The sequence below is a fragment of the Peromyscus leucopus genome, chromosome 5 (genome assembly GCF_004664715.2).
Source record: "Peromyscus leucopus breed LL Stock chromosome 5, UCI_PerLeu_2.1, whole genome shotgun sequence".
NCBI classification, from domain to species: Eukaryota; Metazoa; Chordata; class Mammalia; order Rodentia; family Cricetidae; genus Peromyscus; species Peromyscus leucopus.
Window position 1 is genome coordinate 83286779 of NC_051067.1, and position 27117 is coordinate 83313895.

The following is a 27117-nucleotide window of genomic DNA, read 5'->3' on the forward strand; positions in this document are numbered from 1 at the left end:
AGGAGAGTGAGAAGCCAGGTGCGGTGGCACATGCTTGCCACTCAGGAGGATCATGAATTTGAGGTCAGCTGAGGCTACATAGTGAGTCCCTGTCTCACAAGAATAAAAGAGGAGGGGGGATAAAAAAAAAAAAAAGACAGATGGTGAGTAAATACATAGATGAGCAATCGTGGTGATTACTTTGAAGGAAATGGGGCAACATATAGTAGCTAGAGAGTGGAGATGGGAGGGGAAAGGTGACTTTGAATTGGGGTTCTTTGAGTGAGGACCCATCTGGACAAGAGCCAGATCATAGACAAAGGCAAGGATAAAAGGCCCTCTAGAGGAAGTGGCCCCAGATCACCTTGCTGAGAGACACAATCATAGTAGTCTCTCTGAATGATCCCCAAATCTATCAAGAAATAATGTGCCAGTTGCCTTATTTCTTTGGCAACATTCTAGACAAAAATCATTAATATCTAGATGTTGGTCTGGGCTCTGCTATGCTCACCATGTGACCTGTGGAAGTCATTTAATCTTTCTGTTACTTCTCTGAAAAGGAGCAGGCAAAACTTTGCAACTCTTTCAGAATATTGAAAGTGAAGGATTCCATATTGAACAGGTCAAGACAAAACCTCTTGAGTTGACATCAGGAACACATAGATTCCCTAACTTGGGCAGAAACTTACATTATCAGCTTCTGCCCTAGGATCATGGCAAAGGCTGTGAGCCAGATTGAGCTCTCAGTCTTGATCCTTTGCTTGGGCTGTTCAGAGCTCTGGGAACATGTCCTGGCCTGCACTCACATGTGTCTTATATTAGTGTTAGTTTCTTAATGGCAGCAGTCCTAAAGCTTATTGAGTTATTCAGCTCAGTCTTGGTGTTGCTCACACGTAGGTACTGCTCACAATATAGTTACTGCTCACACATCATAGGTACTGCTCACACATCATAGGTACTGCTCACACATAGGTACTGCTCACACATAGGTACTGTTTCTGGCCAGGACACTCACTGCCATTTGCCTTTCTTCCTAGGTGTGACTGTATCATCAAAACCTAAGTGGTGGCATTGCCTTTAAGCAACCCAAGACACAGGCTTGGAGCTTGACTGTGATAAAGAAGAAAGGCAAGATCTTGAGGAATCTTGAGTCTTGTCCATGTGTGACTCTCATACAGTGATGGAAGATATGGGATACTGCCAGATGGAGGTGGACAAAGATGGAGGACAAAAGCAGGACCAGCCCCCTTTCCTTAAGGTCTGCATGTTCACTATGGACATGTGGCCATGCCCTTCATTTCAATCTCACAATACTCTTGGCATGCTCTGCTTCTGGGGACCTATAGGATGGCCTGGGGTAGGAACCCCAGCCTTTGACATGGAGTTGAGAGAATTCAAGATCAACAGCAGCTTCTCAAGATATTCTATCATAATAGAAGGTGGTAATGGGGACCACTTGAAAACTTTTCCCCTATGTGCCTTGCCTCAGTTTCCCCAAATACCACTCTTAAGTGTTTCTAGGTTCTAATTATCCAGTGGCTTTCTTTGCATGCATCACTATCTCAAGATCTGCAAGCTTTTATCACTGGGAAATGCTAAGTTCAATAGTAACTTGGAATCAGTAGATCATATCCAGTATAGTGACTCATTATTTGAAAGTTTGACTAGTCTGTGCAGAAAATACTTCACATGTCAATGGCCAGGCAATTCCCAAGGCCAATGGGTTGACCCAAGTCAATGTTTTTCATTCTTGTTTTAAATTTCACCATCTTTATGTTTTTAATAGATACCATATTTATGACTTGACAACTCAATAGGAAATATTTGTGAAAATGCTTATACTACCCCCAGCCAGAGGTCATACCACCAAACACACAAATATATGGTCTTGTTTCTCCCCTTCATTACACGCTGTGGTCTCCCAAGGTCATGAGTTGAAGGCTTGGTCTCCATCTGTGGCACTACTGGGAGGTGGGAAACCCTTAGGAGGAAGTGGGGTGACTGAAGATGGGTCCTTGAAGGGGACCCTAGTCTTTATGAGGAGTGCAGTGTGCTGCACACATGCTTTTCTCCATGATGCCTGTCTCATACTGACCTACTGCAGTAGACAAAGCTACCACACACCCAAAGAGACCTTTCTTCCATGAGGTTGATGGTGCTTGGGCTTTTTATTTTGGTAATGGAGATCTCACGAACATTAGTCAAAGGCGGCAGCTTACACACCCTGCCACTATCACAGACACTTTAGGAAAACCTATGCTGTGATATTCTATCTGCCGTGCTGTGTAGTTATTTCCAGGATCCAACGAAACAGGGGACCATTGAAAAAGTGATTCAGGACACTGTTCACTTTGGGGAGGAAGAAGTAGGGAGTGTCTGTCCTGGCTGTTTTTTATTGTCAACTTGTTATAAACTAGAGTTACATGGGAACAGGGGACCTCAACCTAAGACCTGCCATGATCATACTGGCCAGTGGCCTTTTCAGTGGGCAATCTTCTTGACTGCTCTGTAGTAGAAAGTGAAGGTCAACTCCTGACATGATATCCACATGAGCCTTTCCTCACGAGCCCTCTGCCTGTTTAAAAGATGTGACTAGCGGCTGCCTTGTCCCCAAATGCAATAGTATTTCTAATAAGGAACTAATAGAGTGGAAGCCCAGGTTCTGTGCAGGGCAAGAACACAGCAGAGCTATTAAAATAAATGTGAATTTCCATCAAGGACATGGGCCTGACAGAGGCCCCAAGGCTCCTCTCCTTGAGCTCCCCTTTGTTTGAGAAGGCATTTTACTACCTTTGGGTGTGTGCACCCAGCTGAGCCTTAGCAGCCGACCACTGGTCACAAGCAAAGACAAGCTTGTCACATGTGACTCAAACTCAAGGCCAAGAGTTCCCAGGCTCTTGTGGTGACAGTGCTCTGAGTTAAGTTCCACAAACAGCCTCTTCATGGGGACAGAGGACACTTTCTAAGTCTCTCTCTCCCTGGCTCAGAAAACACAGTGAGATGGAGGTCCTCTTCGCCTACCCTTTGGTTTTCTCTCAAGTTTCACGATCACTTTGTGAGATGGCATAAGACAATGTTGTTGTATGCTGTTCAACTGCCAATTGGGAATTATACAGTTGGAAGTAGAGAATATTTTCGACCTCACATCTCGTTTCTACTAGTTAAAGCATTTTTAAGGTGTGTGTTATTAACAACCCCATATAATCTCATCAGCAGATGGGTTTGATAGATGTGGTGTTCCTAATATGAAGCAGAAATTGACATGTTGAGGGGCAAATCAAGATTCTGTGATCCAGACGCTGGTATTGACAGACAGGGCCAGGAGCAATCGCTATTGATTAGATGGAGCTAGTAATTATATTTACTGAGCTGTTTGATTGGGTGGAGCAGAGGTGATGTATTCTGCAGTGTGGAGAGAGAGCACCGCAACAATGTTGTCAGAGAGAACCCTGGGGCCAGGGCGTTTCCTAGTCTTCGCTCACTGTGCCTGCCATGATTGTTCAGCGTGCAGCGGAGCGTGGAAACCTCTGTGTTTCCAGGCAGCGTCCCGACAGAGTCTCTAACCGGCTAATTCAGTGCCTGCCTCCACCTTCCTTTCTGTCACTACTGTGGAAACTATCGTCATTGTCACCACCGCAGTTATGACTGTGCCGTGACAGCCATCGCTGCCATCACTCCCACCGTCATTACCACGATTACCACCACCTCCATCACCATTGCTGCCCTTCCCACCACAACTGTACTACTACTACAGTTATTTCTACCACCACCATTATTACCACTACCACCACCACCATCGGCATTACCACCATTACCACCATGGACATCACTATGGTTACCATTAACACTATTACAACCGTAAATGCCATTACCATCATTGCCATTACTACCACAACTGTTACCATAATGACTGTCATTGTCACTACCACCCTGACTGCCTCTGCTACCATTTACCACCATTAGCATTACTACTACTAGCAATAGTACCATTACCATTACCAGTACCACTGTTATTGCCTTTACCACCATCACCGCCAGTATCACCATGATCTACCATTAGCACCACCAGAGAGGCGTTAGCAAGAGCACACTACCTGTGGTGATATCTTGGGTACCCCAATAAACTTATCTGGGGATCAGAGGACAGAGCTAGCCACGAGATTTGACATAGAGGCCAGAATGTGGTGGCGCACACCCTTAATCCTATCACTTGGGAGGCAGAGATCTGTCTGTCTGGATCTCTGTGAGTTCAAGGCCATACTGGGAACAGAACCAGGCAGTGGTGGCACATGCCGATAATCCCAGCACTTGAGATCTCATGTCTTTGCTTAGGAAGCACACATGCCTTTAATCCCAGGAGGTGACATGGCTGGGTGGAGAACGGTATACAAGGCATGAGGAGACAGGAACTAAGCAGCAGTTCAACTGAGACCCTCAGGGGTGAGGACTCAGAGGCTTTCGGTCTGAGGATTCGTGGAGACAGGATCAGCTGAGGAGTTGACGAGGAGAGGTTGGCTGTGGTTTGTTCTGTTTCTCTGATCTTCCAGCTTTCACCCCAATATCTGGCTCCAGGTTTTCTAATACTAAGACCTTTTAAGATTCGTGTTACAACTACCAGCATCCCAGTAATGTTACCATTATCACCGTTGCCGCTGCCATCTCCAAAACTATCACTGTCACTGACCATTACTAACGCTCAAACTCAACACAAATGTCATTATCCCTGCCGTTTCTATGACTACAACCAACACCATTTCCCTATCATTGTCTTCTCCATTCCCAACCTCCCTATTCCCAGAGCATCGTTGGTTGTCGACATCACTACAACACCATGCAGCCACTGTGAGGAAGAAGTCACTCAGGAGTCAACAGCCCCTGTTTGTACTCCTTCTTTGCCCTGTGTCTTCCTCATTGACATCAACACCTGGCCCAGAGGGCTGTGATGAGGGCAAAAATGAATAAAACCCAGAGAGCATCAGCTACACAGCAAGTGTGTGGTATGTGGAAGTGGGCTGTCCTTTGGAGCTCATGGACTCTTCACATGTGTGCTCCTGACTCTGTGCTCTTTCCTCTTCTTCTCCCGGCCTCCTCCTCTCCCTCTTTTTGACAGAGCTTCACTGTGCAGCCCAGGCTGGTCTCGGGTGCCTCCTCCTAAGCCTCTGAGTTCCGGGATTATAGGTACATGGCTCTACTCCCGTCATCCTGATGTCTTTTCTAGCTCTAGGGAGATTTTGAATTGGGGCCAGTCTTCCTCCCTTCTCTTCTCCTCCTCATGCCTTCTCCTCCTCTTTTCTTCCTGTAGATTCTTTAGTTCCATGGCTGAATGACTTGAAAACCTTTGTTCCTTAAAAATACTATTATCTCAGCTGAGTGGCCATCCCAGAAGGCCACACACACTTCCATGTCCTTATCACAGGGCTCAGCACCTGCTTAGGGGCTCAGTATGTGTGTCCTGATTGAATATCTGTGTCTACACACACACACACACACACACACACACACACACACACACACCAGTCTGCAGGGTGAGCAGGCATTCTGACACAGGGTAGCAGTGGGTAATTTTCCTCTGTTGGATCATTTGAGCAATTTCAGATCCCAAAGCACAGATGCTGCAGTCCCTTTGACCCCAGGTCAAAGCAGCTGGATTGGGGAGGGTTCCAAGGAAGCCCAGAGGAAGGAAATACCCAGACCTTGGTCTTTTGTTGGGGAGGAGAGGGGGGCACAGGACGCCTGTCCTTCCACTGACTGAGGGGGTTATCCTGAAATCCTCCCTGTGGACTCTCACAGAGTCCCTGATCTTCCCACTGCTGAACTATGTTTCTTGTGATCCCCAGCACTTCCAACAGTGAGAACATGGATAGAAACCCAAGACAGAGCAGAGAACACTTCCCTACAACTCCCCTCCCCACCCTACCAAGACTGTCCCTGTCATCTTGGTTACAGCAGCTTCTTCCCCATGGATTCCTAAAACCTGCAGCAAAGCACCTTGTACTTCCAGCAGACTCTCAGTGCTGGTGCTGGTGCTGGTGCTTGGTGCTGGGTGCTGGGTGCTGGGTGCTGGGCTGTGGGAGAGAAAGTTGTGCCCGCTGTTTAGTAGCCCCATCTTCCATTCAGTAAATCTGTGTCGCCTAAGTCAAGATGCAATCAGTTTGATTTATTAGGACATTTGATTTTTACCTGCTACACACTAAAGGCTGTAGTAGCCACTGGAGAATGCAGTTTTACTCCATCTACCCACTTACTCATCCATCTACCCATCCATCCATCCATCCATCCATCCATCCATCCATCCACCCACCCACCCACCCATCCATCCATCCATCCACCCACCCACCCACCCACCCACCCACCCATCCATCCATCCATTTATTTATTCAACAAACATATCAGGTACTTCCTAAGCTACATGCTGGGCCTCTGTACTGAGGATACAAAGATGGGCAAAGAGACTTGACAGGAAAGAGAGATCCATGAACAGCTCATCTGATTGTGGCCATCCTCCCTGCAGGTGGAGGGTGATCCATAAAGTGGCTGGGCAGGTGTCTGTGGAAGGAGTGTGTTCCTGTGCAGGGCAGCCCCTGACACATAGTGTCCTCTTGATGACTGAAATGAAGTCCCCTTTCTCAACACATCGTTTACACTGTTAAAGCTCATTACAGTCATCCCTTGCTATCTGTGAAAGATGGTTCCAGAACCTGACATGGGTCAAAAATCTGAAGATGCTCGAGTCCTTTCGGGAAGTTGGGACAGCATCTGCACGTACCGTGTTTTTCTTTGGGCTTTACATCAGCTCCAGGTTATTTGTTACCCTTAAAGCAGCATGGACGCTGTGGAAACGGTTGTTGTCTCGCATGGCTCAGGGAACGACTGTCTCTGTTCAGTTCACTAACAGTTCATGAATGAGGGTCCTGATACGGATGCACATGGTGCTTGATGGAGTCGTCTGAGGGTCTGGGGAGGGAAGCAGGCTGCAGCAGTGTGCGAAAGACTTGCCATTCATGCAGTATGTCGGCATGGGGCAATGTCAAGATTTACTCTTTTTTTTTTTTTCGGTAATTCCAACTTATTTATTATTTTTTTTTTCTTTATGGATAATTTTTTTTCCTTTTATTTTCTTTTACAATACCATTCAGTTCTACATATCAGCCATGGGTTCCCCTGTTCTCCCCGCTCCCACCCCCTCCCCTTACCCCCAGTCCAGCCCCCATTCCCACCTCCTCCAGGGCAAAGCCTCCCCCGAGGACTGCGATCAACCTGGTAGACTCAGTCCAGGCAGGTCTAGTCCCCTCCTCCCAGACTGAGCCAAGTGTCCCTGCATAAGCTCCAGGTTTACTCTTTAGGACCTTGTGAAAATGTTTTAAAGTTTTTTCCCTTTCTTTTTTCCCCTTCCTTCCTTCCTTCCTTCCTTCCTTCCTTCCTTCCTTCCTTCCTTCCTTCCTTCCTTTTCTTTCCTCCTTTCTCTTTTTCTTCTTTTCCTCCCTGGTTGGTTGAATCTGGAGATGCAGAGCCTGTGGAACGACAAGTTCAGGCTGCCATTTTCTAGACAACTGTCATGATAAATACAGAAATCTCTAAAAGCAGTGGTGTAAATGGCATTCCTCAGGTGTGAACTTGTTCAGTGTGTCACCTTCACAGTTGTACAAACATAAGGCAGCTCCATCCAGGTGGACCCAGAAGCCAGAGTTGGAGGTAGGAAGTTGTCCTGGCCTGCTGGAAAGCTGGAACAACCTGGCTCCATCTGGCCTTTTCCTCTCTCTGTGATCCCATGCGAAAAATTGTTTCTTATGAAGATAATCATACCTGTACCTCTGTCCCCAAACCCAGGCAGATTAATATAAAAATGACACTGTGGACGTGTTACAGTCCTTCATTTTGTAGTTCAGGTGGAGTGAGCCCACAGATGGCGTTCAAGACTTGAGAAAGACCAGAAGGAAGATGTTAGCCAAGGATGACCAGGATGGTGACAGTGACAGAGTCATGAGCAAGAGGAGAGGTATGACATCTTCCAGATAATCTGAAAACCACCCGGGCATTGATTAACCCCTATCTATACTTAGAAAGTCTCTGTGGGGGCCCTGGAAGGGCCTGCGTGGGAGGGTAGCTGTCAGTAAGGATCACAGTTTGAGCTGATGTGGTGGTCAATTTGTTTTATTACACAAGGGCTCTTGTGGCTCACAGTTCTGATGCCCCAGTCCCTGGCTGAGGGAGCTCGTATGGGGGCCCGGTGAGGCAGCATATCTCAGTAGGATGTACACACACTGAGACAAAGTGCCCCCACCTCACTGGCTGGGAAGCAACAAACAAAAACAATCCAACAAAACAAAAATCAGGAAAGAGGAAGATGCCAGGTTCCCACAATTCCTTGTGAGGCGTGTCTCTGACGACGACGACAGGAGGCCTCGCCTTCTACTGAACCCACCATCTCCTGACAGCGCCCCCTAGGGGACCAAACCTTTAACACACGGACCTATGGGGTGCAGGCCGGCCATCCTCAGACCTCTGTAGGAGGAGGCTCTTTTTTCCACACAGCATGGCAGGCCCTGTCTCTCCATTTCCAGGCAGGCTGGGGAGGGTAGAGGCTCCATTCCCAGGCTCTGGAAGCACGGCTCCGAGAGCACGTCCCCTTGGCATGGCCTGATGGGAAGCGGAAGCAGATACATATCTGCTGCTGAGCAGCTTTGTGTCTGCGCATGATGGATGGCTCTGAAGGAGGAGCTAGAAAACAAATTATTGTGTCTCTTCCCCACCGACAGGTCTTTAGTGGGGCCGACCGGGGAGAGGAGATGCGACCGATTAGAGGGTGCCTCACAATAGGCACTCTGCACAGGAAAAGTGTCCCGAGTTTATCTATTGTTAAGTGATATAATTTATCGTCGCTGAGGGTTAAGGAGCAATTCCAGTTCTTTCCTACTTCGGGAACAGAGATTTGTAAGATAATGCCCAAATTTAGACACCAAAGAACTGCCTGCAGAAATGTCCCCAAAGGCGGGTGGCTGGCGCACGCTGGAAGCCAAGTCATTCACGGAGCTAATTTGAGGCTCTCCTCAGAAACTATATTTGCTTTCTGAGCGCATGGTGAGTTTTCATCTGGGCTCTGACCAGCTGACAGCTATGCAAGTTTGTAGATACCAGTAATTGCGTATAGATAACCTTGATGGTTGACCTCGTCAGAGCCAGGCCTGGCGGCTTTCCATTGTTTCTGGCTTTGCCAGTTGCTACTCAACTGCTGTGGGATGAATTTATATATTAAGAACTCGCTGCAGTGGGGATTGCTTATCATTCCCCGCTCCACCCTGTAAGCTTCTATTTGCTTTGACGTAGGGAGCTGGGAATAAAAGCCGTGATCTGACTGTTCACTCCGAGTAGCGGAGGGCAGTGTGTTGAAAAGCTATCCTCATTTCCAAAAACAAAGGCAAGAGGAGAGCACGGGCTTGCCTCCTCCAAATCACAGAGAGACCCTCGTCTCACCCAGCCGCCGTGGCCGTCTGAACGGGTCCCCAGCCGTCTTTTAGGGTTCGATTTAGCTTGAAAGCAGAGGTTGAATTCTGCCCGTCACTGTTGCCGGCGCGAAGCCCTTGTGTTTTAAGGGAGATGCTGCCAGCAGCTCAGCATTTATGTTTAATTCAGAGAGATGCTTTAAAACGTCTCCGAGAGGGAAAGGTGACGGTGGTCCTGTGGCAGGAGGGCAGGGGGTGACAGGGCCACAGGAAGACGGGAGTCCAGGTTAGCACCAGGCACGTGGGCTCAGCCGTGCAATGTTAATGCCCGGACCATCTCTTTGGTGTGCTCTGTGGCCATCTCTCCCTTATCTGTTTTGTTTTCCTGGGTGGCTGAACTATCCGCTGTGAACATGGCCGGCACTGCAATTAGGAAAACAGGATGAAACTGCCGAGAACACCTTCTTCTAGATGTATCATTGGAAAGAGACGCTGCCCTTTGAACTAGGAGGCAGGTTCGGAAGGACTGGACAGGTCCCTGTCTCTGTCAGAGGGCAGCATCAGAGACGGGTGAAGAGGAGCGGAAGGCAGCCCAAGCGAGCCTGGGCAGTCGTGGCACTGACACATTCAGAGGGTCTGGGCTTCCGCAGCAGTGGGAGTGGCATTCCGCAGGCCCGGCTGCGGAGCCACGGTGTGTCACTGCTCAGCTGAGGGGATCAGCCTTTGATGCCTCCAACATCAGAGCATCGCGACTCTTCTTCATCCTGGGAAAGGGGGTTCGGGTTAGTCAGCCAGGGCAAATAGCTCAAGGGAGATTTCCTTTTCCTTTGTCGGGCCCCTGCTTTCATCTGCTGGTGATGTGCCGTCCAACTACCGCACAGAGAGAAAAGAGGGCTTGCTGGACCCGGGCGAGTATGGCCAATTTAGGGCCTGAGCTGCAAGCAGGTACCCGCCTGGGTGCTGGAGGGCTTATGGGGACCCCAGGCCCAGAGAGAGGGAGGGGCTGCTGCAGCGTCTTGTAATTACTGGGAAACTGGCCTAAGAAGGTTTCAGCCCTGGCTAGTCCAACTGGTCTGGCCTCCCTTTCAACAAGGACAGCCCCTTCTGTGTCCTCTGCCTGTAGGCATGTCTCTTTTATAAGCAAAGGAATGGGAACAAAAGTCATGCCAGGAATCTACAAGCAGCTCATTTCTGTAGCTGGCTTATGCACTGCATTAGCAGGAGGACCTGGGTTCAAATCCAGACTCGGCCCTTATTAGCTATTTAACCCTGAACGACGTGCTTCAGTGTTTCCTTGATTAGTCTCATCTGTAGAATGGGTACAGGACTAATGTCTGCCTGGGGTGTGGGTGTGAATGGCATGCCGCGAAGGCTCCATGGAGTTACTGTGTACACAATACCCGCAGCCCTGCTTGAGGTTAGAACAGGCTACACCAGAGCCAGGCAGAGTGTCACAGCCTGTGATCCCAGAGAGGACTGAAAGTTCCAAGCCAATTGAAATGATGTACTATAGCCAGATCCGGTCACAAAGAAGGAAGGGGAGGGAGGTGAGGGGAGAGGGAAAGAAAGGGCTCCATAAACATTAGCTATCACACAGAAAACATCCACTTAGCCATTTCATTTTCATTTGAACAGAGTCCAAGAAGCCTTAATATTTTAAAAGCAGCTTTCATGGAGTGGAAATAATGTTTATGAAGCAAAACTAAGATGGCAAAGAAGTTGACTGCAAGTCAGCTAACCTTCCCGCCCATCCCCAAGTGAGAGGTGAGCACGCTGGAGTCTCCAGTCAGCTGCTCCTTTGTCGTGATGAACTGCTCTGGGGCTCAGTTCTTAGGAGATTAAATTCACTAAGTAAGGCAGATCTCAGGGAGAGGGGGAGAGGGGGCTGGGTTGACTCTAGAGGAAAGAGAATCTACCTGTGCGGGCGAGAATCGAGCCAGGGAGGGTGCAGGGCTCTTTGGTCCAGGGAGAAACTGGTGTTCAGACAAAACAGTATCAGCAATGTAGAAGGTGCTCCTAGATATCCAGCAGGCCACTGCTGGTGATCTCTGGGGGTCTGCTAGCACAGATATGGTCACGAGAAGCTGCAGAGATGAAGAGATCTTGAGCTTGAAGTGATGTGCTGAACAGTATCTATGGAATTAGAGGCCCCGGTGATCTCAAGGAATACGTTCAAAGTTGGGTGACTGCAGGTGACTTCAGGAGGCCGGGGGAGCAGAAGGGGAGGTGAAAATGCCACAGAGGACTGTTGTCCCTCCTTTTCGAAGCCAGGCATAGTGCCAGAGTGTCCAGGATCTGCAGTGGGAAGTGTCTGAGAGGCCTTCACCTCTTGGGGACAAATGAACATGAAAATCCCACAGCTACCACTGGAGATGATTAGCTCATTTAGTCAATAACTCATCAAATACCAAGTACATCTGAGAAACTATGTCAAGGGCTAGAAATAATTTTTCCCCCTATGGATACAGAATTATCTGCAAGCTCATATGCAAGGCTTTAATGCTAAAAACCATGGACGAAGCTATTCAAAATTCAGAGATCCCGGTCCAGGGTGTCAAGTGTGGGCCAAGGCATTCAAATTTTGAAGACAGTAAAATTTGAATATTGTCTACTGAGGCTGTCAGGGGTCAGATAAGAAGTATTTCCCTAAAGGTGCATGTGTTGACAGCTTGGTCCCTGGCTGGCAGATCCAATCATTGAGAAGTGATTGGATTGCAAGGGTTCTGACCTAATCAATGAATTAATCCTAGATGGATTCTTTTTCTTTCTTTCTCTCTTTCTCTCTTTCTCTCTCTCTTTCTTTCTTTCTTTCTTTCTTTCTTTCTTTCTTTCTTTCTTTCTTTCTATCTTTCTTTCGTTTTTTAAAGACAGGATTTCTCTGTGTAGCTTTGTGCCTTTCCTGGAACTCACTTGGTAGCCCAGGCTGGCCTCGAACTTACAGAGATCCTCCTGGCTCTGCCTCCCGAGTGCTGGGATTAAAGGCGTGCGCCACTACCGCCCGGCCTGTGGTTGGATTCTTAATCCATCAATGGTGTTATGGAAAATGGTGGGAACTTTGGAGGCACTGCCCAGTTAGAAGAGGCAGGTCACTGGGGGGTGGGGGAGGTGCGGGGCATCCCTTGAAGGGCGCATGTTGGTCCTGGCTGCTCTCCTCTCTGCTTCCTGGCTGTGGTGAGGTGAGCAGTGCTGTTGCACTACCCCCTCCCCCTCTGTCACAACATTCTGTTCATCAAAGACGCATTGCCACAGGGCTGAGTGACCACAGACTGGATGGGATCTCTGAAACCATGAGCAGTGGTGAACGCTTCCATTTAAACTGTTTCTCTCAAGTGTTTGCCCAGTGATGAAGACTGACTCAGAGGCCGATGAGCCATGTGTGCTGCTGGCCCACCTGTCTAGGCACCATTTATTGGGCTCACACAGCACCCACTGGGTGTTGGGGGATGCATGGGGGCCTGGTGAAGACATCCCTTACACCCTGAGTGTCTCCTCATTAGTGGAAAGGTTTAGGCTCAATAGCTATTACAGTCCCTAGCATTTTAAATACTCTAACTTTTAACAAGTTGTTTTTGGAAACAGACATCTTAAACCAGAGACAGGATCCCCTTCCCTGCCATCTCGCCTGTTAGGCTAAGTTGTCATAAAGTTTATAGTCCATAAAAATAATCACAGGACCCTAGCCAAGCGCCAGACACTTTCCTGAGGACTGTGCCTCCTTTAGTCTTGGAGCCACCCCGGGAGGCTGGTGTGATCTGGGACTTCCTATTCACAGAGGAGGTAGTTGCAATGCAGGAAAGGTCACATTACCTTGCAGCTAGGGACTGTCCTGCCTGATTTGAACCTAGGCAGCCTCATGTTCAAGCTCTGCCCTCAGTCACTATGCAAGCTGCATAGCAGAGGGTCTCCACAGCAGAAATAAGAACTGCTGTGTGGACTGTGCCTTGGAGAACGTGGAGCATCTTGATTTTCCTGAGGGACTGAAGTCCGCGGGCCTGAGAGAGAAAGAGAAAGAAAGCTTAGTAACTTCTCCAATAATAACTTCAATGGTTTCATTTCACAAGCAGCCCCAAATCTCAACTTTTGACAGATGTTATTTGGAATCCTAAAACTTAATGAGTTTAAGAATATCAAATCAGGTAGGGCCTGGACTCCCATGCAGGGTAGGTTCCTCTTACCATGTGGAGAGCAAGTGAGTGTCCTGTAGCCGCGAAAGCACTTTTTTGTGCATCTGGGTATGACCACAGAGGTGTTCTAACAACACTGGAAAACCAGAAGCAGTCCAAGCCCAAGCGCCCACCAAGTAAGGAGAAGTGGAAATAGAGCCGGTTCAGCTGAAGAAAGCCTTCTGCCCTCCGCTTGCTGCTTCAGACGCAGCGCTTAAGACACTTGCCCTAACTGCATAGCCTACTGCTTATAGAGGCATCCCTGTGCTTGCCCGCTGTGGACTCTGACTCCTTGTGGCTCGTCGTGTGGTCCAGAGCAGTTGCTGCCACATGCTTACACCTTAACTTACTCGTCTTTGAAGTGGGCATGTGAGAGTGCCTTGCTTTGGTCCTGACACTCCTGTTATGAAGACTGAAGGCGTGCATGTAGGGACTCTCATATGTGCTACGTGGCATGGCAACAGAGCCAGAACGTAGGACCCGAGGAGCCAGTGATAGCGTTTGAAGATGATGATGGAGATGACGAGGGTGGCCAAGAGTCTGACACTTTCAGACAGCAGTGGAAAAGTTACAAGCATACCACAACAGAGAGTGAAGCCACTACTGAACCAAATTTCAATCCGTACCCTGAGACTGGAGCAGCTTATGGGGTAACAGGCAATAGAAGATGACATGGCATGTCAGGGAGGGGAGGGGACCCTAGGCAATGGGTCCTCCCACAGAAGACAGATTTTAAGGTTTGCTGAGAGGCGTTGGTGGCTATCATGTCTACTGAGGGTGAACACAGTCATTCATGAGGCCACAGTGAAACTACCAAAAGCTAAAGCCCCAAGGGAAGGTCACTGCTGTGTCAAGTATTAGCCACTCACGCCCCAGAAGCCTGGCTACTGCCCTCAGTCGCCATGCCAACTGCCCCTTGGGAGTGCAGGGAGCAGCCAAGGGACCTCAGTACTCAGCCCTCAGCAGCATCATGCCCTCCTCTCAGGAGCTCGGCATCAGGTAGGTTGCGGAACTACCACTGTCACCGGGTCGCCTCGTGCATATAAGTGACAGATTCTCAGTCAGGTGACACTTCCAGCCCCAGGAGGCCTCTGCTCGGCTTCAAAGCCAAGGTGTTCATTTCATTAAAAGAGTGTGGGAACCTGCATCCCACGACTCCAAGGCAGCCACTCGGCTTTGTTTACCAACACAGTTAAACTACAAACCGCCACAGCTCTACAGCACAATCTCACCCACTTAGCAGGCTGATTAAGTCATGGGCGCAAAATGGTAAACAGATATTAGAACCAGTCTATAAGTGAGTCATTTGAATGGAGTGGAATATTGTGGCGGGTTCTTGGGCCGGAAGGCGGAAAGTTCACACCTTCCTGACACTGCTATAAAACACTGCAACATTACAACTTTTCAACCATATCTAAAAGGCCAATTTAGGTTTATTCCCATCCGCGTTTATGGCCACGGTTCAGCGGGTGTAAACTGGTAATAGCTGCCGTCCAGCTCTGGGTGGATGCCAGCACAGATGTGTTCAGTCAAATGACTAATTGAAAACCTTCGACAAAATCAGCAGCCTGGCCATTTTGCCTGCATAATAAAAGAGCCGCGGATCAAGGCAGAGCCCAGAAAACCCACCCATCTCATCATCAGCGCCATTAACAATCATGAGTAAAGATGAAAACAACGCATGGTTTATTCTGCAAATGAAGGCCTATAACTAGATGCGTTCCCAGGGGCCCATTACCCATTTTAATAATACATCAAGGAGCTTGAGCAAACAGTTTGTATGCGTAGACCAAACAGAGAGGGCTGTTTACAGTCACCGCATACAGAGACTACTCCCAGCACTCTGGCTTTAACAAATTTATAAAGGTACATAACATGATAGCTATTAGCAAAATTAAAAGAGAACCATTATGGACTTAGGGGCCGCCTCTGCTCTCCAGCCAAACAGAAGCATCAACCCTGACTTCCAATTCAGGAAGATCTGCCTTCCACCCCCCCCCCCTTTCCTTCCTTCAAGAGAGCAGTCAGACTCCGACTCAAATTATGTGCATGAATAATAAAATACCATCTAATTAAAAACTGTAGTTAAATATGCAAAAATTAATGATAATGAGATTGGCAATACCTCTGAGTACAGACACTTTGCGAATTACCCACGAGTGTTCCTTTGCTTGACCTAAACAAAGAATAACAGAAAGGCTTCCAGCGTGCCTGGTCCTAGCCCCATGGTGTGCCACACATGAACCTGACCCAGGCAGCATGAGCCAAGCACTGGAATGGGACAGTGGCCCAGCCAGGGCGTTCTGTCCCAGCTCTTGTAGATGAACTGGCAGGGCTGGGTGGGTATGGAGGCAGGGTGGGTGGGAAGGATCCAGAAGTGGCTTGTTGTGACCGATGAGTCTGGAGGAAACCCGACCTGGAGAGGAAGAAATGGGTGGAGGAACTCATTTGAGGGTGTGTTCCTGAGAAGGATCCAGAACCTTCTTACCTTCCCAGGTACCAAAGCCTTTGAGAGAGTGTCTTCATGGCATCATACTGCCTGGAATAAGCATTGCTTCTAGAAATTTCTCCCCAACGGGCAAATTGCTTTTTCCCTTTGTACTCCCAAGTCATTGCTACTTACCAGTATAGGTGCTTGATCCAGGTTTCTCTCACTGTTGAAAGAGGCTTCCCTTGCCTGGTGTGGTAGCCCACACCTTTAATCCCAGCGCTCAGGAGGCAGAGGCAGGTGGATCTCTGCAATTTCAAGGCCAGCCTGGGCTACAGAGTGAGTTCCAGAACAGCCAGGGCTACACAGAGAAATCCTGTCTCAGAAAAAAAAAATGATGATGATGATGATGACGATGATGACGACGACGACGATGACGACGACGATGATGATGACAATGAAGAAGGAGGAGGAGGAGAAGGAGGAGGAAAAGAAGGAGAAGGAGGAGAAGTAGTGAAGTAAAGAGGCCGCTCTCTCAGTCTTACTTTGAGGTTCTCCTGGGAACCCAGTGACTGTGCCTTAGAGACTGGCATGCCACTTGAGTAGCCTCTCCCCGGAGCACAGTTACACCCGCTGAGCATGACTCCGCCCCTGAGCACAGCCCCACCAATCATGGCTCCACCCCACTGAACACAGCCCCATCTCGGAGCACGGCCCCGCCCCTAAGCATGACCCAGGCTCTAAACATGTCCCACCCCCACCTTCTAGGCTCGGCCCTGTCCCTGAGCACGGCCCCTGCCCCTGGACAAAGCAGGATTCCCTGAGCATCACACAAGGATCAAGCACCCGACCATATGGCCTTCAGGTCTTCCTTAAGGCTCAGAGGTAGAGTCTCACCTCCCTCATATCATCACCTTCCCCTCTCTTAGTCAAGGGAACAGCAGCATTCTGTAGGAGAAACACGCCGCCATCTTGGTCCAGAAAGAGATTCAAAGCCATGTCATAGTCAATGGATTCCCACCTCTTACCTATTGAGACAGATGCTGGCAGAACACAGCTTCCCTGTGGTATGGACTCCCTCAGTCAGACAAACCCAAGGGAGAGTTTCTGGTACTAACCACTTGCTCCTGCTGAGGATGAGGGCTTGTCAACCAGTGTGCACCTGACTTCAGTTCTCCACAGCCCTGTGTGATGTCAGGAGAGTGAGGATTTCCTTCCCTGCCATGGCCCCCACTGATTCTGAGGTTCCTGCTCTACAGTGTGGTGAACTAGTCACGTGCCTTCTGGGTTTGACTCTGCACTGTGGGGAAACTCCAGTCTTTTCTCTTCCTATGATGGCCAATATCACAGACATTGGGCAGCTCTGAAAACTAAGGCATGTTATAATTTATAAACGATAGAATCTGGGGTGGAAGTCATCTCTTTAGGGTCTCAAGTTCATGTTCAATTCACCGTGCAAAGGCAGAGGGTATTAGCTCTGGAACTCTGAGCTCCCTGGAAGATAGAGGGAAAAACTCAAGAAGCCGATCAAAAGGGGGCACGTGAGGGCAGCTGCGGAGAAACATTTTTACTGGCACTAAGCTCTTGGGGGAGTTGGTGGCAGGGATCCTTGCATGAGATGTAATGATGCAGCTGTCCAAGGTGACGTCTGGCAAATGCTCTGCTACTGTGAAAAAGAGCAGTCCCTGTGACATTTTGTTTTGTGTTAATATATACGAAAACGTCCCGAAGCCAGGTTTTGCCTAACCTTAAAAAGTTTGGCAGAGACGCTAATCTCTGTAGAAATGGAAGATCAGGACTAATGGCGGCATGTTGGAGCTGTCACTCAGGACATGTTTTTGGCACATGAGCTGGGCTTTGGGTGATGTACTGTTCCCGTATGTCATAACCCCAGCCCTTCTCACCTGCTTGGAAAGTCAGGGGAGCCTGTCTACTGTGGATCACTTTGAACTGGCTCACGTTGATGTCAAACACTTGCAAACTTCATTGACTGCTAATTGGCTTCACTGATAGGCCTGACTCCTCACCTAGAAGGGCTAATTGAGGCCAGTCTCCCCATCTCAGCCTCCCCACCCTGGTCTTTCCACCCCAGCCTCCCCACCCCTGTCTCCTCATCCCAGCCTTCCCATCCCAGGCTCCCCATGCTAGCCTCTCCACCCCTATCTCCCCACCCTAGCCTCTGCATTCTAGTTCAGTGTGTGGAACAGTAAGCAATTTCCTCACGATGCCTTTGTTTGCTGAGTCAGCATTTCCCAGGCAACCTTAAATAAGTGTGCGCCCTGTGCCTATCTCCAGAACATACCCCACTAGGGTGGAGTCTAGCTGGCTGTCTCAGGCTAATAGTTCAAAGCCCTGGGGGTACCTGCAGTTACTCCTCCTTGCCTCTCCAAGCTCATTTGACCTTCCTGGATTTGCCAATAGAGGAGTTGCCTGCATGGAGCTCAAGTGAAACCTGGAGCCACCCACACTACCCTTGGAGATTGTTCTTGCCTAGCGGGTCCCCTTCCACTGCCTGGCAGGGCCTCACAGGAGGTGACTTCACCGTTTGGCTTGTACGTGAGAAAGGACTTGTGTTTGTTTATATGAAGGAAATGAAGTACTCGCTGCCCCTGGGGAAGTGTCTCCTGTGCAGTCAAGTATTGTCAGCCTTGAAAAAAAAAAGAATTATTTTAGTCTGTGCTTTTAAAAATAATGTCTGTTTCATTTCTGGAAGAGGCCTGTAACAGGCGAGGGAGAGGTCTTATGAGGGGCTTTATTCATTATGTTTTCTCCTTGCTGAGACAGAGCACCTGAGAAAATCAACGTGAGGAGGCAAGGGTTTATTTTGGCTCAGGGTATAAGAAGGGATATAGTTCATTGTGGTAGGGAAGGCATGGAAACAGGAGAGCCAGGTGGCTGGTCAGATTGCATCCCGAGTCAGGAAGCAGAGAGAGCAGTGGGACTCCGCTCACCTCCTTCTTACTCAGTGTGGACTGAACCCAGGGGATGGTGCCGCCCATAGTCAGGAGGGTCTTCCGTCCTCAGTCCATCCTCTCTGGAAATGCCCTCGTAGACACGAGAGTGGCAACGCATCCCAGTCGCTTGCTGTTGAAGAGGGAGCCATGCCAAGGGGTATCCACTGAGTTGAGACATTGGACATGTTTTGACTTAAAAATGTAAAGAACATAAATAACTTCAGGGAGAGAGAATTGGCTTTGGCACATGATTTTTGAGGGACTCAGCCATGATTGCTTGGCCCTGTGCACTTGAGCAGGACATAATGGAGGCTGGTATGTGCGCAAAGAAGCTTCTTCACCGAACGGCAGAGAGGAAGCAGAGAAGAAGGAAAGGACTAGAAGCCAGGTGTAACCCTCAGAGTCACACCTGCTGTGATCCACTTCCTTCAGCCAGATCCCGTCTCCCCGAACAAGACCACCAGCTCAAGTTCACCACATCCTGTGGTGGATGCTTCAAGTTCAAACCATACGTGAGAACGGACAGATGGGCTACAAAGTGGGAAAAAAGGAAAAATTCAATCCCGAACTCTGAGATGATGCACTGAGCAGCTGCTGTCTGTCCGTATCAAGCTCAGTCTCCAGGGATGGGGATGTGTGCTGAAGACCCCAGGCTCAGTTCCTGAAGTAGTCCCATCTAGAAGACATAGAACAAATGCTCTCCATGGTCAGCATGAATAAGCAGGTAGGTCAGGTGGGGCTGCAGGCAGTTTGAGCTTCTGCAGCCCACCGGAATGGGTTGATGTTCTACATGGCCCATGATGCTTCCCCACCTGGGATGCTGGCCTGGCATAGTGAGGGCCTCTAACTTCCTAAGAATAGCAGGAAGTCTAAACTCTCCTTGAACGCCCTCTGCTCTTTACTGTTAGCAGGAGTTTTACTCTCAGGGGGCATTGAACACAGGGCTCTGCTGTGTCCTCTGGGATTACTTGTGCTTTGGTACCGGGAGAACTCAACTGGATGACGTCCTTTTTCTGTCTTGTGAAGAAATTAATTACACTTATGACAAACAAAGCCACCTTTGGGCCTTTAGGTCCTTCTGATTCTCATTTTTTTCAAGGTGGAAGAATTCCCAGCCAGTCCTGGGAGGGGCTGAGAGCAGGCATGTGGGTGTCACACATTCAACTCAGCTTCTACCTCTAAACAAAAGGATTTTTTCTGGTCACAGAGGGAAGAGTGAGAGGGGATGCTTGGAGAGCAGGGAAGGTGCAAAACCCCGGAGCTCAGCAGCAAGTATTCTTGCTTTTATCAGCACATGGGTTTTTATTGAGCATCTAGTATGTGCCAGTCTACAGTTTAAGTGAGAAAGTCAGGTAAGTAGATCATGGTCCTTGCCTTCGTGAAACATTCATTCTAGCAGAGTAAAGAAAGGCCCAAAGTCAGCAAGTCAACAGTTGTTTGACTGTCAACAAGAATGATGGAAGGATACAGCTAGGAAGAGCATGAGGGAAAGAGGCTGGAGATGCCGCTCAGAACCGTGACAGGAGAGTATCTATGTACAGAGCTGCAGGATGGTGAAACCACACACGTCTAAGCACCTAGCTATAGTATATTAAATGCATTCTCCAATCTCTGCTTGAGCCAGAGACTCCTAAGATCCATAGTCCCAACACATTAAATACATTCTCCATCTGCACTTGAGCTACAGGCTTTTAGGTGCAATGTATTAGAATGGACTATTTCTAGAGAAGCGATAAACATGTTAGCCAGTAAGAATGAGATGTTGAAATAGAAACAGGTAGATCCAAGGAACTACTGAGACCCCCAGGTGATTTCTTCACCCAGTCCTAGGATGAACTACCTACCACACTTGTAACCTACAAGTTGGAAGAGGAGTAGAGTTGGAAATTCCTCTCCAAAGGAACTAGAATCAGAGAATACACATAGGGACACAGTGAAAATACAATTTGCTACCTAATCATTCGCCAGTCAACATGCTGTATCAGGCAAGTGGGACCTTTAGTAGGTTAATATTATTCTGTTATTGTTGCACGTGTGTGTGCATGCATGCGTGCGTGTGTGTGTGTGTGTGTGTGTGTGTGTGTGTGTGTGTGTGTATGTGCGTGTGCAAGAGCCCTGCACATGCCAGGTAGATACTTTGTTACAGAGCACATCCCCAGTGCTGTTTTTAACTTTCTTTTTGAAACACAGTCTCACTAAGTTGCCTGAACTGGTCTTTGCTCTGTAGCCCAGACAAACTTTGGACCTGTAATCTTCCCCCCTTACCTCCTAAAAAGCTAAGGTTATGGGCCTGTGCCATCAATCCCAACTATATTCTTAAATAAACTGGCTCCAGAGAATTTACCGATAGGGAAAGAAAGCTCCTAAAAGAGAAAGACAAAGACCATTTCCAGTGCCTTTCACTGTTGCTGTGACAAAGTACCCAGACTCATGGGAGGAAGAACTGATTGGGGCTGTGTTTTCAGTCCATTGTGACGAAGAAGGTGGGTGGTTTTCACTGTGGTGGAGGTGTTGAACAAGGCAACTAAGTGGGTTTCACAGTGCTGAGAGCATGTGGAGGAGAAGGTAAAAAGGTTTTGAGGCAGTCAGATCATGGGCACACATTTTCTAATACCTCAGCAGACCAGGCAGCTGGACCAGCAGCAGAGCCAGGATGTCATTCGGGCCCAATCCTGTGGCATGTCTGCCAGCCAGGCGCCATAGCCCCAAGCTCCCATTTGTCCCCCAAACAACAACACCAGCTTGGAAACAGGTGTGCAAACGTGAGTCTGTGGAGGACGCTGCAGGTCCACGCATCACAAGGAGCAAATGGGAATTCAGAAGGACAGACATTCTCAGGGATCAGAGATGTGTGGGCAAAAGCAAGTGTCAAGTGTATCTGCAGAGTTGAAAGCATTACAAGTCACAAAATCAGAATGAGGTACTAGTCCTTTTAAACTCAACCAAAAATAAACAAGAAAGAGCTCTGTAAATTCAGAACAGGGTTGCAGAAATGACAAATACACCGTAAAGATGGATAGGTGCACTTGAAGAGATCTCTCAGAAAATGAAGCAAAAAGACAGAGGGGAAAAGGAGCAAAAACTTTAAAAATGGTATGTAGCACAGCTTTGACATCTTTACTGCTGGGCATTCTACAGAGAGAAAAAACAGCAAAGACGCACAGTGGGAGAGAGGAAATTACTAAGCAAGGAACACCAAGAATGGTCTCCAAACCGAAGAGCATGAATTTCCCTATGAGTTGGAAGCCCAGCATTGCGTCCATAAGCTCACCTTAGGCATGTCAGCATAGCATAAGAGATCAGCAAGGACAGAGACCCTAGAGACTTAGAGGAAACATGAAATTATACCATATACCAAAGATGGAGAAGAACAATTGAATCAGATAACCGGTGACACTAAAAGATAAGACATAGTTTTAACATACTGAATACAATGTGTTTTCAATGTAAATTCAATACCTAGCCAAACTATCAAGTGTTAGGTAGAATCAAGACATCTTCTAGACAGAAAGTGTACTTCTGTGGGCCCTTCCTAGGAAACACAGAAAGGATGCATTTAAATGGCTAAGGAAATTTGGGATCCAGGAAGCAAATCTCTCACATGAAAGGGATAAAGAAATTTTCAGAACAAGGTAATATGAACGGTTCCACTCCAGTTCTAAAGAACAACCACTTCAGAGTAGAGTGGGACAGATGGTTTGGTGAGATGGGTCTGCTGGAGAAAAAAAAAAAGGCATGTTGAACTCTTGAGTAATGTTAAGAAACTCTTGGAGGAAATAGGAAAAGTTCTGGTATTCAATGTATTTGTTATGTGTATGCATGTGAGTACATGTGTGTATGCATATAGAAGCTAGAGGTTGATGTTAGGTATTTGCTCAATCACTCTCCACATCTTCTTAGGTGGGAGAGGGTCTCTCACGGAACCTGGAGTTTGCCTCTTGGCTAGAATGGGGCACTATATGATTCTCTGGTCTTCACCCCTGAGAACTAGGATTTTTTATGTGAATATGGAGGCTCCCACAGGTCCTTATCCTTGCATGGCCAACCTTCACCCTACCAATTGAGTCATCTCTGAACCTCCAGGAAGAGATTTTAAAACTAATGAAATGAAAAACATGAGGTGATTTTTCATTCAAGGAGAGGCACATTTCCCCCAAATGAAATGTGTTTGATACCACAGAGTGAGGCACATTTACATATCTGGAATACTGGATAAACTGAACACTTAATTGACAAATTTCACGTGATTTCATTACGAGAATCTGGAGAGCAGAACTCAGCAGGTATGTATGTTGGAGAGAAAGATAGAAATATCTTTGCTGACTACAGTAGAAAGGCAATTTTAAAAGCCTAAAATTAAGTGATGAAGAGAAAAACTACAATTTTATTACTTGTTTAAACTTACTTTTAACAGATACTAAAACTAAAATTAGTACTTCTAAGAGGGGCATTGGAGTGAGTAGCAAAAGATGTTGTTTCCTTCACAAGCCTTTTTTCTATTTAACTGTTTCAGTTATGTGCCTGAATCACTTTGGCATGCATAAAACAGGTTTAAAGTCAAATAGATGGTATAGATGCTTTACATAAGGCAGAAGCTTCTCACTGCCCCATCTCTTTCCCCTTTCATCTTTTGAAATAGAACCTGAAATCTGCTCTGGGCATTTGTCCATCTAGGAAAACAATAAACAGTAACAAAACCCTAGGTTTTCTGGAATCCCTTGCAGCTAGCTTTTGGGCCACCAGTTAGAAAGAATGGTAGTATGTGTGATTCCTTAAATGTGTTCTTTGAGGAAGTGGTCCTGCCTTTTTTCCCTCCAGCTTCCCACTGGAGCTCTAGACACCATGAGGATTTTGGAATGACAGCCATGCAGAGAAGATCTAGGTTTCTATTAATCCTTGCCCTGAATCGACTACTTCTAGACATTTGGAAATGAAGAAACATTTATTCTATTCCCCAAGGCCAGCATTATTTGGGAATTGTTTGTTATATACAGATCTCCTCAAAGAATGCATTGGGATATGTGAAGCCTGTAGCAAATGGATGTCAGTCACTTGGTTAGGGAGATGATGACTTAGAAGGTGGGAGTGAGGATAGAGGACAGAGACAAGAAAGGAATATGCAAGAGGAACCATAGAAGTGCAAGAACTGTGTGGTCTGGAAAGCCTTGCTCAAGAATCTGAAGTGAAATATAAGGAAATCGTTTTAAACTGGAAGTCTGCTGGTGACACTCACCATCAGGTGCACCCGGCTCATTGCTAGTTCTGTGGTGACCTGTGCTCTTAGGGAAATTCTTGACAGGCACCCACTTTGACTTAGCTTAGACAGAGTTACACACAGTGAGTCCTCTTGCATTATGCATACCTCCTGGAACCCTGGGTCAACTACCCACATGCTACAGGTACTACTTCTCATGTCCTCATTTTATATAAATAAAAATAGAGATTCCAGAAGGTTATACAAGTTCCCATGGGTATATGGATGGACAATGATGAAAGACCATGACCTGAAGTTCAGCTGAGTGGAGAAGAGAGAGATGACCCCTTAGCTTGATGGAGTAGAGTGTAACTGTACCCAGCAGATCCTGACAGGCAACGGAGGGTGGTTGGAACAGTGTAAACACAACCTGGACAGCACCAACTGTCAGTAGCTGTGACCAGCTGGGGGAGTGTGAGCCAGGGAGCATAGCGAAGGGTCTGGCTTGGAAAGGTGGCTGTTGACTTAGGGGAGCTGGAGGCACCACCTAGGTTCTGTAGGACACAGGGCTGTGAGGGTTGTGTTGTGTTGTGTGCGTGCATGCGTGTGTGTGTGTGTGTGTGTGTGTGTGTGTGTGTGTGTGTGCATGTGCGCTTGCTTTTGTCTGCAATGCAGGATTGAAGAAAGTGGACTGTCCTCTGGGGTATGAACTAGGGTCATCTTGGAGGGGTCTGCTTGCCTCTTCCTAGCAAGCTGACACCATGCCAGCTTGGAAGGCACAGTGACTACAAGTGGCCCTCAGAGTCCCCTCCTGCTGTTTTTAGGGATTCCATTCCCCAAGGGCACGTTTTCTCACCAACTAATAATATTTGGGTGGCACGAAGGTTTAACAAATTCATATTTAAGTGAATATTTAAATATTTTGTGAGTCAAAAACTTTTGTGTTCAGAACAAAAAAGTTATCTTTTTTTTTTCCTCAAGCAGAAGAGACTGAGGCCTGGACCCAGCTTTCAGGAGGGGCTGTTAGAGCATCCATCCAGAGAGAAAGGGTGAGTATGGGGCCCACAGCCCTTCATTCCCTGCAGCTAGGCTGACCTGAGAGCACCTTCATGGCGGGGAGTGCTGTCTCTCTCGATTGCCAGCTCCTCTCTGGCAGAAGCTGGAGACTGGATGGGACTTCAGCTGCACTTACAGAATTAATGATGACCTGGACAGAAAAGGGTGGAACTCGCCCAGGAGAGCTCAGTGGAGGTACCAAGGAGTGGGAGACAAGAACCCTCATGCTGCCAGCTTGCCCCAGCTGCAGAAAGCAGTGCACCGAGTCAGGGGAACTTGTGTGATGTGGGCGCTACATCATTTGAGGGTCCCTCTTTCTTCAACATCAATATAAGTAGCTTAAGCACCCATCTGCAAGGGAAGGGGACCCTCTTGCCTCTCTCCAGCCCTACACTGAACTTAATTGCCATGGGCCACCTGCTCTTGGAACCCTCATCCTGCTTTGACCCAGCCTCTGTTGGGCATAGACCTGACCCAAAGCTTTAGATTGATGGGGCCAGGGTCCCCTCAACATTTGTGTATACTGAGATTCGAATGGAGACCCACTGGCCTGAAGTTGCACTTGACATTAGAATTCTTGAACTCTTCAGAGCCAGGCTTGCAGCCTTCCTCCTCTTCCCAGTTCTAGGACCTTTGCACACAGAGAAGGGCTCTGCTTCGTGGCTGTAGACTCCACATCCATCCCCTATCCACGTGTGACCCCTAGCTGTCCGAGTACCTAGGAGTACGCATGCTGTGGCCCTATTAATCCTTGGAAAGCAGGAAAGCAGCCCCAGAAATGGCGTTGAGGGATCAGGTTGGGAATTCCAGGGTCTTGGCAGATCTAGACAATGGCTGCCGAACTGTGACTGACAGAAGATTTAGCTACCAGTCTCAGAGTTCATACATTTTTTTTTAATGATTGAAAAACTAAGCACATGAGACCTTTTTGTGGCACATGAAAATGTAATAAACTCAAACACCTGTGTCCACAAATAAAATCTCCCTGAAACCCAAAAAGGAAACTGCATTTCCACACCACCCTGCCATTGTCAGGAGCATGCTCTACAAACTGAGACTTCCTGTCACTCTGGCCAGTGCAGGAGGGCCTGAGTAGGACTGATTGAAGGCACTGATAGATACCACAATGTCCTTGATTGAGAGGAGTGGCCACAGCCACACAGAGGGACAGAAGAGAGGCCTCAAAATCACAGAAGAATATGGTGGCTCATGCCTGTAATCCCAACAATCGGGAGGCTGAGGCAGGAGGCTCTTGAGACTGGTCCAGCCTGGGCTCCTCCCTGTCACTAAATTCATAAAAATATAAATAAATAAAGCATAGACACAAAGGTAGGGGTCCTCTGTTCAGAGTCTAAGGATATTTGAGTGTGGGGACCGCCTTGGGGGGACTTGAACTGACTGCAGTGGTGAGGGAATGTACAGAGATAAGGTAGCGTCAAGTGCACTGGGCTTCTGACAGAGAAGCTGCAGCATCCAAGAGGCTTTGTATGCTTCTTATACATAGCTGAAGACGGAGGCCGGGCCGTATATACAAACAGAGTTGAATCAAGGAGGCAGGGTTTATGGTAAATGGCTAAGCTAAGGGAGCAGGGTTAGCTAATCTTGGTAGGGGAGCAGCCTTCAAGCTGCAAGCATCCAAGAGGAGAAAGTTGCAGTGGACATGTCTGCACTGTCAACATTCACACTTGGACCAGGAGGGAAGACCGCCATTTCTCATGGGGACGAGGCACTGTGGTCCTCAACGTGGCCGTCCCCATGTCCATGACACATTCACTCAGGACTTGACTCTCTCAAGGCTTCCTCCACTTCCAGTGGGGAAGTCTCTATCACACAGTCATGACTAATCATCCTCATAAGGAGTTCTAGAAACTCAAGGACTGTTCTTGGTCACATGGGAAACACT

General features: G+C 47.9%; 1 long non-coding RNA gene across 1 annotated transcript; it reads right to left on the minus strand.

The window, feature by feature from the left end:
• Nucleotides 1-7420: 7420 nt before the first annotated feature.
• Nucleotides 7421-15279, minus strand: LOC114694537. Its single transcript, XR_003734721.2, has 3 exons — nucleotides 13227-15279; nucleotides 11336-11503; nucleotides 7421-10183 (listed from the first exon to the last, which is right to left on the minus strand). It is a non-coding gene; the product is annotated as an uncharacterized LOC114694537 (long non-coding RNA).
• Between the last annotated feature and the right edge of the window lie 11838 nt (nucleotides 15280-27117).